Below are 20,334 nucleotides of genomic sequence, written 5' to 3' on the forward strand. Positions count from 1 at the left end.
AGTCCCATAGTGCTCAGAGCCATTTGAACCATTTGAGGATGGTTACTGGGTGCATTAAGTCTACTCTACTGTATTGGCTGTCAACATTCAGCCACATAGCTCCATACCCTCTAAGCAAACATTAAGCACTCACAAAGGAATACAAGAAAATCATGAACAATCCTGAAATGCCTTTCCATCAGAGTATAACACGACTGGCAAGAAATCGTCCACGATCTCGAAACCCACCCTGGCCTCTTGTTCAACAGCTCGTTGGCGACAGCTTCAGTCTCAGTTGCAAATGGTTGGTGTTGTGGAATGGGAAAGTTCCGTGTATCTACGTGATCTAATTCATCCCTCAGAAATGCCCAGTGATTTTGAGCGTCCTCGTTAGATATGGAAAAGTTTAAAAAGACATCACATAGTACACTACTTGTGCAGAAAATCTACACAAGTGGGTAAAAATCCAGCACCACACTGCGACTATCATCTTGTCGAAGTATGTCAGCCGAGAACAGACCTTTGTGACGCAATGGAGTTCTTCCTATCAACATATGGCCTGAGTAGATAGCTGCAACCCATCTTCGCATCTTACGTTTATAATTTACTCGTGTTGTTTTGAGTACTTGGTTATACCGTGTCGGTCATACGCTGAATAAAATAAATACATAACAATTAATTTTTGTCAGAGTCGATTACTACATATGCAGTCTTCAGGTAAATGCGATTTACACCATCAGTTTCCAGGCAGAAGCTGTTTTAGACAGCAGTGTCGGAGAATGACAGCCACTGGCGCCCAGTAGTTAACGATAAAACTGTACGTGCGCAGGAAAACGCAGCGAGAAGCAGATAAAATTCAGGTTTTTATAGCCTTATTAAAGTTCGTATGAGTACTTCAGGATACGAGATGGATGCCTATCTTAACACTAGATGGTAATGTTGATTTTGGGAAGCAACTAGCAATATGGGAAAGTTTGTATTCGGACGCGAACGATGGCCGACCGCACATCGCATCAGCTGGACACACAATGGAAGCAGTCCTACACTCCCTCCCACTACCATCCCCCCCCCCCCCCTCTCTCTCTCTCTCTCTCTCTCTCTCTCTCTCTCTCTCTCTCTCTCTCTCCCCGTACCTGATAGAACCGCGCAAGCTGGATTACAAATAGATACATATATTAAGGCGAGATTGAATCAGCTCGTCGAATGTAGGCGCACAATACAACCATCGATCGCGCCTCGCTATTCTGTGGAGACAAATATTATTCAAAGCTGGCATTCCGAGCTGGCATCTTTCCGCGGCATTAATTACCGGGGTTGTTGCGTCATGCGCCACCGCTCCGTGCGCAAATCTGATATTTGTGAAAGCGCCGCTATCGGACTGCGCCACGACTGATGGCGTCGCATTCCCGTTGATTAGTTTTCTTTTTCCTTGGATTTTTTCGTTTTTATTTTAGGTTGTCCAGGCCATCTTGCTGCATGCGTCGTTAAGTTACAAGTTCTGAAAACAGACGGAAGACTGTCGCCATCTTACCTTCTAGTGGAACCTGTTACGTTTTTTTCGGATTTCTGCAGTAGGGCATCGATACAGCAGCAAACAAAACAGTAATCCAGCATACATTCAATAGAAAGAAAGCTGCTTGTGTAGGCAAATTGTTTATTATAGATCAGTTCCAGTGGGTAAGTGTCTCACTACGAATCCTAAAGTTCTCGATTCAGTCGTCGGTCATTCTGTAATTCTCCCGTCACTTATCGTTTCTTTTTTATTTTTCTAATTCAATTCTGATGTGTATTGTGAATGTCGGATATGCTAAGCTTCGTGGTTACGAGCTTACGCTAAAATTTACTTTTAAGGGTACATACTGCGCAGGTCACATTGCGTGGCTTAAGTCACTTTGTATCTTAGCAAGTCATTCTCCCTCCTGTTCTACCGCAAATTGAACGAGGGAAAAATGATTGTCTGAATTTGCCTCTGTACATAACGTTTCGTCAAAGACCATCTGCCTCCGTTTGTGGAAATATGAATCTCGAGGATTCAGCATTACCGTAAGGCTCTCATGATTCTTCAATCGACCGGTAACAAATCTAGCAGCACTCCTCTAAATTGCTTCGACGTTTACGCTTAACCCAAACACTCACGCACTATTCAAGAGTGTGTCGTACGAGCAAAGACTATCCTGCCGTTATCGACCGCGTTGGTGGAGGAATGGAAAGCCCTACTACAAGGATTGCTTACCGAATTTGTGTCCAGCATGGGAGCATGTAGCAGAGCGTCTGCCGCTGTCCGTGGTGGTCTCACATCCTGTTAAGAACCATGTCCCGCCTTTGTAATGTCCAGGGGACCATCATGAGTGGCGGTGACTTCAGTGAAATTATTGTCATCGAATAAAAGTGTCATTTCTTTTCGACTGTTTTCATATTTCTTTCAGTTATCTTCTGTTGTGTATGTAGCAGTTCTTGTTGTGTATGATCCAAGTTTCATCGAACTAAGTTAGCTGGCAGCGACACGTCATGCTAAATTTACTTTCGCATTTAAGTTTTGCACTCCAGTGAATAGGCGCTTTCTTGTTCAGTATTCTTCCAATAAACAGCCGTCGACTGTGTGCTTTCCGTAGAAGCGATCGTATGTGCTTCTTGCCCTTGTAACTGGCTGGGGAAGACAGTTCAGAGGTTATGGAAGGCAAAGGAAAAGGTTCAGTAGGGCCAGGACTAGTAAATGTGGGCAGAACTCAGACCATACTTCTGGTTGAAGAAACATGTACGTGAATAAGCGTTATTGTATTCCTGAGGTAGCATACTTGAGTTTTGAAAGTGAATTTGTCAGTGCATTAAATCTATGCGACACTGACTAAAGAAAATACTCAGTAGTATTCAGGCTGCATTTTCTCCAGGCGGCATGCAGGGAACGACAGGAGAGACAGCTCTCTCTCTCTCTCTCTCTCTCTCTCTCTCTCTGTGTGTGTGTGTGTGTGTGTGTGTGTGTGTGTGTGTGTGTGTGTGTGTGTGTGTGTGTTTTCTTTTATTTCTAGGTTGTTTTTTTTTCTTTCTAATGTTCTGAATTTCTTGTTTCAGGTAGGAGAGAACAAAGCTGACACATTTCCACGAAGTTCTACAGTGGTGTGAATGGTAAGTAACATAAAACCTCAATTTTGTTCATTATCTGAAAGTTGATAATAATTATGGGCCTATGGTCAGAATGAAACACCAGTGAGTTAGTTTTCGGGTTGTAAACAGTTTCCACCCAGTGCGGCTCATCGTGTGTTGGTGATACTTAGACTGTTACATGTGATTTTGCTACTGTAGGTCCCGACCTCAAAAGGGGAATGTGAATACGTTTCTCTGTAGAAGTCTGCTTAAATAATTTAGTTAAATTTACGAAATTTGGAAGAATGCAGACAACGTTCGTGCGAGTGAAATGATAAGGAACATGTTTTTAAGACAATTCTGAAATATATATTATGTTATACTCAGATGACCTTCGAATAATTGTCTAGTGAAACCAAAAGAAAGTCAGCTGTGATCTCAGATAACTGTTATTGGTTCATCGTTTCTGAAAGCATTGAGTATGCTTACCGTAATGGAAATACGATGCACCAGTAAATGAAATGGGAATCTGAGATCACAATTTAATTTCTTTTAATATAATTATGTGTATCGCAACGTCGTCGTTCCGTTTCATGTACTTTTTGCATGAAGAGAACAGGACATCCGTTCACACTTCGCCTATAGACACTCGTTAAAGTCCGCAGCAGTGAAGCTCCAGAGGAATGGGACACCCATAGAGACTAAAGTGAACAGTTTCTCATTTTGGGCAGTGGGGCCTGTTCTAACAACAAGCCTACAGTGTCCTTCCCATTGCACCGACACCAGTTTATAAAAAGTGTCAACAGTCATGTATTCCGGAAACTGCTTGCCCTTGATCCTATACTCTTTTGGTACAGGTGTCAGAGGAAGGCAAGAGTCACCATCTCCATTATGGTGTTGTCTAGTGAGACAATGTTGCTTTCATCTCAGTCCACGATTTAATTGATACTGCGACTCTGTTGTTTGATAGTATACATAGGTTGCATAGCTGCGGTACGAGTACAAGGCACCTTCAATGGTCAAAGTGTTGTAAGATTCCAGGAATGTTCAAAAATGGCTCTGAGCACTATGGGACTTCACATCTCAGGTCATCAGTCCCCTAGAACTGAGAACTAATTAAACCTAACTAACCTAAGGACATCATACACATCCATGCCCGAGGCAGGATTCGAACCTGCGACCGTAGCGATCGCGCGGTTCCAGACTGAAGCGCCTACAACCGCTCGGCCACCAGCGGCCGGCTCCAGAAATGCACTTGTGCGGACTTATGGTTGCTAGATTACGAATCCAGAGGTCCACTGTAGGATGGCTCGCATTCTTTGAGCTATTGTTACTCCCATGGCTGGCCTGCACAATCCGATTCACAGAAAACCAACACACTTCCACTAGTGCACAAGACTTACCGCTAGGAAATCTCTGTGAATTTTAAACCACAGTACTTCTGAAAAAAGGCACCTGTTGCAGTTACTGTTCGTTTTCCTGGTTTGCAGTCACGAGGTAAATCAGGAGTCTGCTGTTGTTGCCTCTAATGCGAGCGATCGTCAGAAGCAGTCCATCTGTTAACGCGGTAGCGGCATGTCGCGCTCTTGGCCGTTTAATCACGGCTGTATGTCCGGCCAGATGTCATTTTATTACACAGCTCGGTTCGTAACGGCTACGTCGTTGTTAACACAGAATTCTTATTACAAACGAGGGATTGGCGCCAAATCCCACTGCCCGTGTGAACAGCGCTTCATCGCCAAATCGATATTTGTTTTAATCGTAAAAAATAATCGTATCGTCATGTTGCACGTGCCTTCTCATTCTGTGAAATATTGAAACATGTTGCCGGCTGCAAACATTTATCCGCCCGAGAATCTATTCGTATCTGCGTAAATAATTTGGCAGGTACCGCGCGATAAATGTGTACGCCCGTTGGACGAACTGCAGGAGGCAACGATGCTCAGTCGTAAATTGAGGTACGGAAGTTTTTTTTGTGGGGGTGGGATGGGGGGGGGGGAGGGCCGAAAGCGTTGCTGCACACAATAATAACTCCTGAGAATTACACACAGCAACTCTAAGGCGCGTCTATAAATCGAATAGTAAATTTCATTAACGTTGCTGATAACACGACAGTCGTATTTTATCTTTCGGCGCGTGTTATTGCTGTTGAGGGATTTGCCATCGAATATCCAATAAATGCGATTAACACAATCGCGATTAAACCCCCGGAACTAATTAATTTATTGTAGAGACGATTCGTAGCACCAAGCGGCTGAAATATTCACGCAGCAAGCGCCGATAGGTGTTATAATTTGTTAAGATCGTTAGTCGATATCGAAAATTGTATGTTAATGCTACCGTTTATAACCGCATTAGTTCTTAACTGGCTCCTCGCGCCGGAAACAAAATATTGATCCAGCGGCGCATCTGCGTTTTTGCGGCTCGCGCTCGTAATGGAATTACACGCGTGCAGAAGGTGCAGCGCCTCGCGGCCGCTTGATGAAAGATTAATATTAGCTTTATTTTGAGCTCGCGAGCTAGTGACATTTTCATTGGGGAGAATTTGCTCCGAAATTCGCAGTTTCCGCTGAAGACCAACACCGTACTGCTTGTACGAAGAGCGGGCTCGGACAAACACAACACGCTGTTTGTAGAAATAAAAAAAATAGTGACGCGCTGGCACGTGAAGAATTGCAAATTTCAGTCCTAATTCATGCTTAAGAGAATGTGATTACGCGGTCGGATGGCCAGCCGCGCGCGCTGCGTCCTGGAGAGGTCGCGCCAGGTGACGGACAACAAACGCCGCACACGCAGTGGCCACGGGCTTCCGGCGAGCTTTCACGAGGCTACACCTCCAAAACAAGAACTAACCTGCCAAGAGCCTCCACGCGTCTCCTGATGAGCTTCGCACTTTAAGCACCTTGATTTAATCATTTCCGCTTTGGCAGTCGTGGAGCGTGCAGGTGTAGGGAACGGTTACAGAACATTATCATCTCATACACGTAGTAGGAAAAAATACATGCTGACAAGATATCCAACCGTATGTTTGAAGTTTTTCTGAAAAAAAATCATGGTTTGGCGCTAGAGCTACGTGTCACATCTCTATTAGCATTACCAGTTTCAGTCAAACAACGGACCATACTCTGGCGTTAAGAACAACATTAATTACAGAACATGCGACCAAACGCGATGATTTACATCTTCATCTCCGTTAGCCATTAACTGGACTAAAATCATAGAATGCAGTGTTACATTATTTCTACATCAGGAAGTGCGTTTGCCAACGCGAAGAACAAGGCTGTACGTATAAATTGAGTACTTCCCTGAATTCTGTAATTTTGATAGCGTTCACAAGTAGCGGTGATCCAAATAAAAATGATAATGTTAGGACTCGTAATCTGTATTTAATGCCCGAGGATGGTCTGCTGTTTACCCGAACTGGTAGCTTTTATGAAGAAATGACATACAGTTATTATGCCTAATCACAATTTTCAAGAAACTATGAATCATCGCCTCCTCAAAACAATCTGTATGTGACTGTGTTAAGGATACTTTGACAAGTAGTAGAAAACTACGTGTTACCTTGGTCGTCGTATTGTAAAATACAGAGGCTTTTGTGGATCTTGAATTCTTTCAGCAGCAGGTAGTTTTTCTCGTCCTCCTCGCATTTTGCTCTTTCTCTCCGGAGTCGGCATTGTCATATGGATTTTGCCAACGTTGGTGACCGGATACCCTTCCTGACTCCACCTACCGCCACCTGGTAAAATTCTGTCAAAAGTTTGTCCCATGAAAAAAGTGTGAGAACGAAAGATAAAAAAAAAAACTGTTGTTAGCTATAAAAACATCGACTATCCACAGTCATAAATAAACGTGAGACTGCAGAAAGAGAAAGAACAATGAAATTTAGTTCATATTGTATTTGGAAAAATAAGTGTAATTATATGTTATCTTTGTGTTGTAATAATCCAAAGAAGCTATATTCTAGAAAGTGCTTGATAATGAGAAGTGTCTCTGCTATTGAAGAAGAATACATTTACCTTGTTCTGGAAGGGGAAAGCTCTTACGTATTTTCTTACAGAGGTCAAAATACGTGTCTTTTCACAGTATATTTATTAAACGTAATTATGTATTCATTCATTTCATTTCCGTTCATGTGAAATAATAAAGAAAATAATAATATAAGGATCTGGTAGGGAGATGCTTTTCGCCATCTGCTTTTCGTTTGTCGTCTTGGCGCACAGGCAGCCATTACGTTGAAATTGGAAACATTAATTGTTTACAGGCTTCACCCGACAAGATAAGCGTAGGAAATAGTTTCAGTAAGTTTTGTGTAATGTTTGAAGGTCATTACATTAACGTCAGACTGATTACAATCTGAATTTAGGTGAGAATACGTTTCAAAGCTGTGGGACTAATATATTTTTTCTCAACAACGTGGAATAACATATTTCATTAAAAAGTGAAAATAATTTCTGTTGAAATACTTCAAGGCGTTTCAACGTTAAAATCGGGCAAGAACAGGATATCATTACGGCCGTTGCTACAGTATAGCTACATAGGTGGTTGTATCGTCTCTCTTCGTAGAATTTATTTGTCTGAGCAATATTGATCGATTTTTTAACGGGCTACTTGGGTGGTATATGCTGGGCGTATTTGTGTTGGGAAGCGAACTTCCGAGACGAACTAATGTACTCTGTTTTTACCTATTTAGCGCCTGTCATTGCTACCAACATATAAAACTAGCCTTTCGTGCGAACACCCATATGGAAAATTAATGACACATAATTAAAGGAGAAAGAGACGATATATCCACCACTTCTCCCTGAACGGATTCTATCAGCTTCTAGAGTAAATCTTATGTAAACTGTGAGAGGATTTTCTGAATGTTTGCGTAACACGTACCTGAGGCTAGACGCGGGCACCAGCTGAAAGTTTGTGCAGTATATATGTGACGCGAGACGCGGGCACCAGCACGGTATTTACCTAATGGAATGTGGGAAACAGCCTAAAACCCACATTCAGGCCTTGCCGGCTCACCAGTCCTCTTCGGGTACGCTGTGGGGCAGACGCCCCTCCACGAATCCTGGAAGCGGCGCGTTAACGCGCTCGGCTATCCGGGCGGGTCGTAACAGCTGCCGGAAGTCATTATTTACATTTTATTCTTTTTATTTTGTTCATGTGGCTAGCTATTGCCATCACTTTTTGTACTTGTCAGTTTGTCAGATATGTGGCTGTTGAAAGAATAAGTAAAACAATCTTAGTGCCCCGAAAATATGTTGTCAGGTTGGCAGTGTTATGTAATCGGAAGATGCTGTTGAGAACAGTGTCACATGGATTCCTCGCACGTTTCTAGCTTAAATGTGATTTCATTTGCGCTTCACTTCTTTACTCATGCGTGCCGAAATCGCGTGTAGTCCCCATATGGAGCGTCCTCTATTGGGTGCAGTGGCGAGCAGGCGAGTTATTTGCGGATGATGTGCAAGTATTAAACGACTTTCAGTACTTGACATACGTAACCCAGATCACCTCGAATCTATTCAGTTCAATTTAACATTTGATAAGGTGAAGGGAGCCGTTACTCGTCAGCAGAGCATATATTGTGTATCGAGTGCGTCTTAACGATGTCGAACACCTGGAGGCGTTATAACATGACCAAGCTGTCTACGACTAAGTGTTACTTTGACAACAAGCATCTTCAGTTTCTTGTAAATGAAATAAACATATCCAGTGAAGAGTTGAAGCTTAACTTCGAGTTCCACCATCAAAAGGAGGATATTGACTTCGGTAGGAACGTACTAGATATGTTAATCAGCAGTAAATACACTGTGTGATCAAAAGTATCTGGACACCCCCAAAAACCTACGTTTTTCATATAAGGTGCATTGTGCTGCCACTTATTGCCAGGTATTCCATATCAACAACCTCAGTAGTCATTAGACATCGTGCGAGAGCAGAATGGTGCGTGTGTCATACGTTTGTACGCGAGATTCCCACACTCCTAAACATCCCTAGGTCCACTGTTCCCGATGTGATAGTGAAGTGGAAACGTGAAAGGACACGTACAGCACAAAAGAGTACAGGCCGACCTCGTCTGTTGACCGACAGATACCGCCGACAGTTGAAGAGGGTCGTAAAGTGTAATACCCAGACATCTATCCAGACCATCACACAGGAATTGCAAACTGTGTCAGGATCATCTGCATGTACTCGTAGTATAACAGTTAGGCGGGAGGTGAGAAAATTTGTATCTCATGGTCGAGCGGCTGTTTATAAGCCACACATCACGCCGGTAAATGCCAAACGACGCCTCGCTTGGTGTAAGGAGCATAAACATTGGACGATTGAACAGTGAAAAATCGTTGTGTGGGGTGACGAATACGAAACACAATGTGGCGATCCGATGGCAGAGTGTAGGTATGGCGAATGCCCGGTGAACGTCATCTGCCAGCGTGTGTAGTGCCCACAATAAAATTCGGAGGCGGTAGTGTTATGGGGTGGTCGTGTATTTCATGGAGGGGGCTTGCACCCCTTGTTGTTTTGCTAGGCACTATCACAATACAGGCCTACATTAATATTTTAAGCACCTTCTTGCTTCCCACTGTTGAAGAGCAATTCGGGGATGGCGATTGCATCTTTCAACACGATCGAGCACTTGTTCGTAATGCATGCCTGTAATGGACTGGCCTGCACAGAGTCCTGACCTGAATCCTACAGAACACCTTTGGGATGTTTCGGAACGCCGACTTCGTGCCAGGCCACACCGACCGACATCAGTATCTCTCCTCAGTGCAGCACTCCGTGAAGAACGGGCTGCCGTTCCCCAACAAACCTTCCAGCACCTTATTGAACGACTGCCTGCGGGAGTGGAAGCTATAATGAAGGCTAAGGGTGGGCCAACACCTTGTTGGATTCGAGCATTACCAATGGGGTACCACCTACCTTTGACGAATGCACATAAACTTGCTAGACGGCAGTGGTGTGTGGAACGACGTCACTGGGGACACAAAAGGCATCAGATAGTGTTTTCGGACGAATCGAACTTCTGTTTGTTTGAAAATGATGGCTGTATATTGGTTCGCCGCAGACAGGGCGAGAGGCATAACAGTGACTTCATTCGCCCGAGACATACAGCGCCAACTCAAGGCCTTATGGTGCGTCGTGCTATGGGGTACAACTGCAAATCGCAGTTGGTGACTGCCCAGGCCACTGACCAGTGTTACCTACGTGAATGGCATCCTGCGACCCCTAGACATACGCTTTATGGCAATTCCCTGAACACCATTTTTCAGCAAGATAGTGACGACCACATGTTGATGCACGAATACGTACCTTCTTGGTGCCACAGGATGTCAGCCTTTTGCCCTGGCCCGTCAGATCACCAGGCCAGTCACCACGAAAATGTGTGGGATATGGTGAAACGACGGGTGTAGCGCTGTGACCCAATGCCAACCACTATAGATGAACTTTGAACTTTGGAAGCAGGTGAATGCAGCATGGCTGGCTACACCATAGGACGTCATTCGCGTTTTATACGCATCGATGCCATAACGAATGGAACAAGTTATCAGGGCCCATGACGGACTGTGTGCGTACTAGGCAACAAGACATATGCTGAACCGAAGTGACTGAAATGCTAATCATTTATGCAGAACATACTAATGAACATGTCCTGTAAATATGGACGTCCGATCTCTAGGCGTTCTGCTTATTCTGAACGTGAGTGTACTTTAGTACGTTGACAACTCCCAAGCATTGTGTTTCTTTTGACCCCTTGTTTCTCCTGTTGGTTTTATCCTATCATACGTGGATTGTCATGTGCTGTCGTGCTCGTCTTTCTACTTTGTTTTGGAGATGTATTATTGATCACGCATGGTTCGGATCGGACGCCCATCTGCCGTTTTATCCAAGGCTTTACCGAGGAGTGACATGTTTTCACGCGCACTTGTACCTTGGAATTCGTGGCACATGAAGTATTGGTTTTATGTGACCTGAAGAAATACCTCCAGGGTATTAAGCCGCGCGTCATGCAGTGAAAACATAATAATAAACAGCTATTCCACATTTGGACTTGCACTCAGTTTTAATGTAGACTGTTTCACTATCTCAGATTTTTTTCGTGATTTCCCTAGTCTGAGATTAAATAGCGCTTTCCCCGTGACCTCGTAATAGAATTTAAATTTCAGTTCATAAAAGAATCAGTCTTATCCAGATCTTCAAAACCGTCTCAGTGCAAATACATTGGATTCAGTATTTTCCAAAACAATAAATCCCAGAAACACTTTTACCTTCTTTTCAGATGACGCAATTCTTGTTTTATTTCGTAAGATTAATACGGATTACTGCCACTTCAGTAGTTTTTCACACATGTGTCAGCAAGCGTCGCTATCAGCGTACTTGACTGATACAGGTCTCAATGATAACTGAACATACATCATTTCTTTTTTCGTTTTGAAATAAATTTTACATTGTTTAAATAACATTGGCCGTAGCACCTAAGTGAAGCTTCCGGCGTTTTCTTCTTGCGCGCGGCCTTTACTCTGTGAAATCAACGCCCGGAGACGTCAGCAATTCCGGCAAGGCTGAAGATCCCTTCGGCTGCCTCTCATGAAACATAAAAAAACAAACAAATACATACATTTCTAGTTTTCAAGAAAATTGTCATTCTTATAAACATTGTCTTTGTTACACAAAACTTAAAATTGATACACTCAAGTGGACATTTACCGTATGACGTTGCCGCAATAACTGATAGAATAAGAAGCCCTGTATCATCAACTAATGCAAATCGTGCTGCGACTTGAAATTGTCACATACTGAAAACATAGCCAGAGATGGACTTCACGTTCGGTCCTGAAAGAAAATACTATGTTAAAACCTAGAATTGAACGTTAAACCTCCAAATTTGTTGTGACAGTCGGCCACAAGATTTAGATAGCAGCTTTCTCAAAAATTACAAAATCGAGTCACGTAAGTGTTTCTTGCAAATATACAACAGTATCGACATTGGTGGAAATTTGTCAGAACAAGTGGCGCTGATTGTGTGTTGGGGCCGGCGAGGGTGGCGGTCGCGAGTTTGCCTTGCTAATCCCGGCCGTGTTATTGGCTGGCGCCGCCTCCGGACGCTGCTGGCGACAGCGTCGGTGGCCACAATGGATGGCGGCCACAGAATCCGATAGCAGCGGAGGTGGGGGCGCCACGGGCGAGCCAGTCGATGGCGACTTAACAGGCTTGGCTGCCGCCCCTCGACGCGCGCTGGCGACAACAGCGGCCAGAGGGCCGGATCTAGGCGGCTCGCAACAGGTGTACCACGTGTCTGCAAGAGCTTCGGTGAAAGGGCTCTGACTGCCGAGACTGGGAAAACCAGAAAAGAAGAGATGTGGCGTCGCGGAAGGATGCTGAAAAGATACGAAATTGGGAGGTTCTCCACAGAATCGGATAGGCCTTCGTGGAAAACATTGACAAGGAAAGCATACATAATTTTGCTTATCTATCACATGATGTAGTGTGGATGTAGATGTAACATATGCTCTTCTGGTACGATGCTTTTAAGAGAAATCGGCGTTCGGAGTTTAACGAGCATCTTGGTGACAACATGAGAGCGCCAGCCGTTAAGTTTATGCCTCCCCTGTAAGTTGGAGAAGGGACAGGATGTGGGGCATGTACAGGGTGGACCAAACAAAAGTGGTTCGGACGACTGGATACGATTGGACGTGAATGTGTGCATATGATCACACCCCATGACACGCACACCACGTGGACGCCCGCCACGCGGCCCACACCTGTTCAGAGAGCAATGCGGGCCGTGTCGGTGTGAGCGGAGCAGTCCGAAGAGTGATGCAGTGAGTGACAACTAAGTCGTGCCAACGTTGTTGTTAATTGTTTACTGAGAAGTTTGTGTCAAAGTGCAAGCAAAGAGTGCCATGCAACGCTCAGTCCAAAAATGGCGTCAGACACGATCTGTTTTGAACAAGTAAAAAAGCATTTCCGAAAGTGCTCGCACACCAAAAAATGTGCTTACAGTTCACCAGAAAAGCTTCAGAATACTACCACATCAACCCCACGTCTGTCGCAAGAGACCGCCATATCACGTCGATAATGCGGACGAACACTCAATCTGGACCTGCATATGAATCCCTACTAAGTGTCTGTTGTTCACGCATCGAAACCAGCAGATACTCCTCAGCGACTCCAGTTTTGTGAGTGGCTGTTTACTAAGATAATAATGAATGGCTTGGACATGGATTTATTCTTTGTGTCTGATGAATCCTGGTTTTACCTGAGTGGTTATGTCAACTGACAGAATCACAGGTTTTGGGCAGCGGAGGATCCGCATAACTTCCGCGGAACGCCATTGCATGACCTGAACGTTGGAGTTCGGTGCGCAGTGTCTGCACGCTGTATTATTGGTTCCATATTTTTTTCATCAGACGCTGACTTCGGCGCGTTACACGGATTGATTCTTTATTTCTTTATTTTGAAATAATTTGTGGTAGCATTAACGGAGGAGGAGAAGACCTACAGTTACTGCCAACGGGGTGGAGCAACTGCTCCAACAGCCGGCCGAACCTTGAGGCAAATTTACACAATCCTCACGCCTGACAGAATTGTTAGCAAAGTCAGTCTGGGCGCACCCCTAGCTGGCCGCCCAGGTCGCTTTCTCTGTCAGTGTGCGATTACTTTTCGTTGGGAGCCCTCTTCGAGAACTGCGTTAGAACATTTCGGATGAAATTGCAGCAATTTCAGCAGTCCAACTTCGATTCGCCTTCAGCAACTTGCTGACCAGGGCCCAAAAGGACGACAAGTTGAATGGTTGTCACTTTCAACATCTGCTACAGTCAGGTTGGTACTGTAATTCCTTTCTTCTGCTGTGTTTCTCTGTAACCTGGACCTCTGCTCTCCAGGTCACTTTTACTTACACCACCCTGTATTACGACATCAACGAGTAAGCTCCATGGTACTAACGCGCGGTAGTAGAGGGCATAAACTGTAGGGGAAGACAGAGGTAAGATCGAATGTAACAAACAATCAAGGACTACTCTGAGATGCAGAGATCGACACAGGAGAGGATACCCGTGGCGGGCTGCATCAAATTTGGAAGGAGGCTGAGGTCACAAAAAAATCTACTTTGTCTTCTACAGGCCATTGTATGAGTGCAAGGATACTGCGTAATAATATTGCACTCTCGTATGAGCGAACAGGAATTGATTTTCCCTACGGCTCTATTCATTTTTGATCATCACATTTCGGACTGCACAATTTTCTCTCCCTCCTGTGCTTGATCTCAGAGTAACACTTACATCCAACGCTCTCAATCATCTGCCGGGCATATTCCAGTTTGTGTGTTACCCTACAGCTAGTAGCAAGGAAGTTATTTCTTAATTCTTAACATATGCTCTGTCACCCTGTCGCATCTTATAGCCAGTACTTTGCGTATAATCCTCTCCTTAATGATCCTGCTGAGAACCTCATTTCTTACTTCATCCACAAAAGCATAGTTTTTTTTTTTTTTTTTTTTTTGCGGTTCTCCCCCCGGATCAGGAGTCCCTTGAATATTAAGCTGTGCTTCAGACGTATATTCTACAAAAATTGTTTCAAACTTAAGTCCTGTTTTTGGTACTAGGAGACTACTTTTAGTGAGAAGTGCGCCCTTTTCCTGTGTTAGACTACGTATTAGATCCTCTGTGTTCCATCCAACATGCGTTATTTTGCACCCAGAACTTTTTCACTTGGTCTACTTAGTCTCCCTACCTGTGATGTCACATATATCAATAGTCTCATTTCTGCTTGTCCACAATATTTCAGTCTTTCTGTGATTTACTCTAAATAAACGGATCATTCCATTCCAAAGTTTCTGTAATTATTTCTGAATTTCCTTGACTGTAGTGTCATCAGCGAATCTTATCACTGAAGTCCTTTTACCCTGAATTTTAATCCTACTCTTAACATACTTCCAATTTATGCATTGCTTCCTCGACATACAGTTTGAACTGTAGGGAAGAAAAAATATATCCCTGCCTTATGGTCTTAGCTGTCGTTACCTTTTGGTTTTTGTGCATATTGTATGTTACCCGTCATTTCCTATAACTTACACCCATTCGTCCTGAGAATCCAAACATATTGTACGGAGCCGAAGGCTGCTTCCAGGTCGACGAATCCTACGAAGGTATCTTGAATTTTTTTTTTTTAAGTCTTGCATAGATTATCGAGTGCGACTTCAGAACTTCGTTGTGTGCCTTTATCTTTCCTAACCCAAGTGGTAGTCATCAATTTTCTTTTCAATTCTTCTCTGCAATATTGCCAGCAGCTTTGATATATGAGCTGTATAGCTCATTGTGCGATACTTCTAACACGGCTCCCAATGCTCCTGAATCTTTCGTATCTTATTTTCACGATGCAAAATGTACAATGCCATCATTACTCAGTCTTCCTCGAATAGTGAATTTCTAAATTTGTTGTGTGTGGTTTTCCGCGGGCATGGACGCGTACGTTATACCTATTCCCTTTTTGTAGTCGCCGTGCATATTCCATTTTGTATTCGCCGTGCATCTCTGTTACAGTTTCGTATCGGCAGTATATCAACCTGTATACAATTGCAAATTGCTACAAATACTTCATCGGGTGTAGAAGTTCAACATCGCATTGAGATATGCAGTGTAACTACATTGTCATGAAGGTATATTCTCACCAACACATGACAGAAATACATAATTTTCCGACAGCATCAGCAGGATGTACCGAACGAGGTAGCGAAATAACATGGGCGTCACAGTAAGGGAGGAGAGGGGGGGCACCTATCTGTCCCCCATCCCCAGTATTTTTTGAAAAAAAATTCAGTTTTTTGTTGAATAAATATGCCCAAGCTTAACTATCTACTTACACTAAAAGTTCTTGTGTAATAAGAATTAATGGTTTGCACGATTTACTAACGAGCCAATAAACCAAATCAGTTTATATTATCCACTATAAAGACAGTATTCCAAGTTTTAATGAATTGTGTTGGTATGACTATGAGTGAGTAGATAAGCACAAGTCTGCTTTGTTTTGTGTAAGTTTATAGGAAGGGTGGACAGGAGGCAGACGGCTAACGATGGAACGCCACGCGACAGTCACACTCCGGTGTTGCTATAATAAACTTATAGTCAGTGCATGTGTGAAGAGGAATTGCTGTGAAGAGAGTTCAAGACAGTTCATCTATTTTTTTCAGATGGCAAAGGAATGATGATAAGTAAATATTTATTACAAAATGTGTTCCAAGTTAGTCAGTTTTAACCCTACAGTGCCGTAGAACACCTGGTTTATAGGAATGTATCAAAAGATGTTTTGGTATTTATGCAAAAAGTAGTTACAGACTTACTTGCTAATGTTGAAGCGTTAGTAAGACTTAGACTTGTTTGCCCAACTTCAGGCTGCGAAGCAGAACGCAGTTTCATTGCTCTACGAAGACTGAACTACTATCTGCGTCTAACAATGGCACAGCAGGGGCTCAACCACGTAGCAGTTTGCAGTGTGCACAAGTTGCTGCTGGAACAAATAAACTTAAGAAATGTTGCTAGAACATTTATATTCAATTTTGACAAAAGAAGAAATGTGGTTGCACAGAATGGGGCAAATGAAAGTGGCCCGGCGTATGGAGCCCAGGGTACAAAGAAACAGTAGAGAAAAGTACTAACCTGATTACAGCAGGTGTTGAAAGTGATAACCGTTCATCTCTTAGCGTATTTTCTGGCGTGCGGGCACATTTCGGAATGTTTTTTGACTTGTTCAAAACAGGTCCTGTCTGATGCCATTTTTGGACTAAGCGTTGCATGGCACTCTTTACTGGCACTTTGACACCATTAAACTCCTCAACAAAAAACAACTGACCACGCCGTTTCCTGACTTTGTTGTCACGTAACTTTCCACAACAAACTCCCGCTGCTCCAGGGTGGGTACCATCGTCCCCTTCGCCCTGACAGCCAGCACTACGCTCTGAACCTGTGTGGACCACGTGACGGCCGTACACGTGCTGTGTGCGTCACCAAGTGTGGTTGCATGCATACATTCACGTACAATTGTGTACACTCCTCGGGGCCACTTTAACTTGCCCTCCCTGTATCACTATAGGTTGAGCTTAGTACGATTATTTTACCCTATGTTCTTGACACAGTTGTTAATCACCTTTTCTGACTTCTTGAACATTTTTATTTCCGGTCTTCATAGTTTTCCGTTTGTTTTACAATTTATGTTTAATGCTTGAAAAAAAAATCCAAATCAAAGCGTGATTGTAATAGGCTATTTATTTATATTTTCAATAAAAAAACAATCAGAATTTAGTTCGAAAAAATTACTCAATTTGAAATAGTTTCCATAGTTGTTTAGAACATAATATATAACAATTATACACACATTGTCAATAAATATGATAATATTACTTAACTTTTTTACTCGGTAGTCGCAAAACACGTTTAATTTCCCATTTAGAACACCTTGTAATCAGTATCCTACCTGTTGAGTCGTCGTCGTCGTTTCCAATAACTTCGTGTTTGTGACGCTCGTGCGCGGTAATAAGACACTGGGTTCGTAATCGGGAGGACAGCGTTAGAATTATCCTCTGGCCATCCTCTTTTAGGGTTTCTTTGGTTTCTGTGTATAAACTCCTGTTCCATCCCCTCAGATAATTCACGTTAAGCTATGTGGCGTGTATCCGATAGTTTTGTTGGCAAAGAAAAATTTTAATATGTAAATGAATATCTGTATATTACATCTAGTTTCCAGATAAATGAAAAGTCGTTACGTAACTTACGACCTTTACCCTCTCTAATGGGCTGTGCAAAACTAACCGTGCTTGAGCCTTCGTATTAGAAAATGTAAGGTAATCGTTTTAGAGGTAGGTAACTGTTTAGTGGGAAAAAGTGATCTGCAAGTTATTTTTACAAATAACGTGCCTGACTCTCTTATTATTTAAATTTTGAATAGTGAATGTAAAACAGTGGAATCACACACGGCAAAGACAAGACGAAAAAAAGGTTCCACGAAATTCTAAATACTCCACAGCATAATCAAGTGAGCTGACGTGTAGAAATAAACGGTCGCTAGTCCAAATCAGACAAAATCTGTTGTTACCCAATCGATTATTAGAATAGTAAGTATTACAAATGGTCCGAATGGCTCTGAGCACTATGGGACTTAACTTCTGAGGTCATCAGTTCCCTAGAACTTAGAACTACTTAAACCTAACTAACGTAAGGACATCACACATATCGATGCCCGAGGCAGGATTCGAACCTGCGACCGTAGTGGTCGCGCGGTTCCAGACCGTAGCACCTAGAACCGCTTGGCCACTCCGGCCGGCTGAGTATTACATATTTAAGTAAATGTCTGCCGACAAAAGATTCACACACTTAATCAACACAATAACACGGTAAGAAATAACAGTGGCGAAATGTTGTTTTAAATCCTTACGAAAACCAAAAGCAGTAGTTTGAAAAAATTAGCTACTGACCGTTACAGAAATGTTTGGTGAAAAGTGTTACAGGCAAAAATTGTGTTGTCTCACAGTAACGAGTATTTCCTCATAAGATTTACACATGAAACTCGTAGGAATTTCGTTCTTAAATAATTTGGAAGTTGTTTGAGTAAATAAATAACAACCTTCAGCACAATTGCGATGCCGGACTACGAACCATCTAGCCACCACAAAATAACACATGTGAAATAATGTGAACAAAAGCGTGAAAAATTTAAAGGTCTAGTTTAAATTTTAATTTACCATTTTATGTCAATTAAATTTAGATTTCTGTTAATTTCATTCGAAGTGAAAATATTAGTGCTGTCTTTGATTGTTACTGAATAGATGAGCTAACTTGTTGAGGCGTCAGTATTGATTAATTTCAATCACATTGTAACAAAACTGGTAGCATTGCTCTTTTTTTTAATATTGTCTCTTTCTGATAAATCAACGACATTCGGTTTTTGTAGAGTAGGAAAGTTACAGGATTCTAGACAAGGTAGCAGTGACGTAGGCGAATGATGAGATCAGTGAGGTAGAATTCTGAAAGATTACTATTATTATTTAAACTTTTAAGCGAAAGTCACTCGTTATGACTCACAATGTCGCTAACTTGAACTAATGTGAACAGCCCTTAAAGTTCGTCGAATCTGATGATGGCGTCGATGTGTGCGACAATTCTCTATTTACTCCATTCATTACGGTCACACCTTGATTAGTGGTGAACGATTATGGTGCAGGCTCTGGATGTAAATTGAGCCTTATATATCTGTTCATATGCTTCGCGCCCGTTGTGCCTCGTAATTTGTTATTTTAACCACACATGGATCTAACTTACCACTCTTCACGAGAAACGCGCTTCCACACTTCAGGTCACTAGATTACCCACCACGCGCACTGCCACTGACGACACACAGCAGCGCCGGAAGACGCTTTACACTTCGAGAAATTTTCACTAACATCCCCTGTCGTTTCCCTACTGGCAGTGACCCAGTGTCTTTGCGCCAGTTTCTGGTTTAAATACCAAACCTCTCCGCAGTCTTTCATGAACTGAGGGCACGGGACACTGTTGATGGTGATTATCCCCGTCCGTTTGTGGGGACGCTCGACGCCTCCCCCCCCCCCCCCCCCCCCCCCCGCGTTCCTCGCGCGCCCTGGTGCTTTTCGAGAGGTGTAGACTATGTGCCTGCACCGGGTTTCACCGTCTCCCTTCTCTCATCTCCTCTAACACCAACATGACACTATACTCCACACTTATGTATTACCGTCACCTACATTTCACAGTTATACTTACATTCACACCTGATACTTAACGAAGGAAAGGTACCTGCGGGCGCGAAGGATAGGGAAAATTTTTCCAATTAGGCAGCTGAATCTGCCCTTTGGGGTCTCCCAACCACTCACACGCTGCGACTTCAGTTTACTTAGTGTAATCATTACATTAATAATTCAAATTGATTTGACAAAATTTGTATTAATTACAGAAATATATTTCGTTTTCAGTCAAAACTGAAATTTCAGAAGTTACAGGAAAGATCAGGTATTAACAGAACACAACTGAAGAAAAAGATAGCATATCCGTGGTATAATGTTACAAACTGATGTTTCGTTCAAGCAGATCTTTACGTCATCCGTTAACGACCATAACATTGTCACAAAACGCCTCCCACTTCCAGGGCTCACTGGCCTGCATTACCAGTATCATCTTGTATTGGTTCCGCTGCAGACACCTTCTTAAAATTCTTCACACTGTTGATGATAATACCTGCGACAGTAAGCGGACATTCTGCCTTGATTTCGCGCCC

At 43.0% G+C, this 20,334-nt stretch overlaps 1 protein-coding gene across 7 annotated transcripts in view; it reads left to right on the forward strand.

Moving 5' to 3' along the window:
- The window catches only part of LOC126189035 (protein bric-a-brac 1-like), a 1,796,149-nt gene that overhangs the window by 200,610 nt on the left and 1,575,205 nt on the right, over positions 1–20,334 (forward strand). For all 7 annotated transcript variants that reach the window (XM_049930881.1, XM_049930880.1, XM_049930879.1 and 4 more), the window contains one exon: positions 3,049–3,102. The gene's annotated coding sequence lies outside the window, so the exon portion shown is untranslated. The remainder of the gene's footprint in view (positions 1–3,048; positions 3,103–20,334) is intronic.

The sequence above is a fragment of the Schistocerca cancellata genome, chromosome 5 (assembly GCF_023864275.1).
Source record: "Schistocerca cancellata isolate TAMUIC-IGC-003103 chromosome 5, iqSchCanc2.1, whole genome shotgun sequence".
Classification (NCBI taxonomy): Eukaryota; Metazoa; Arthropoda; class Insecta; order Orthoptera; family Acrididae; genus Schistocerca; species Schistocerca cancellata.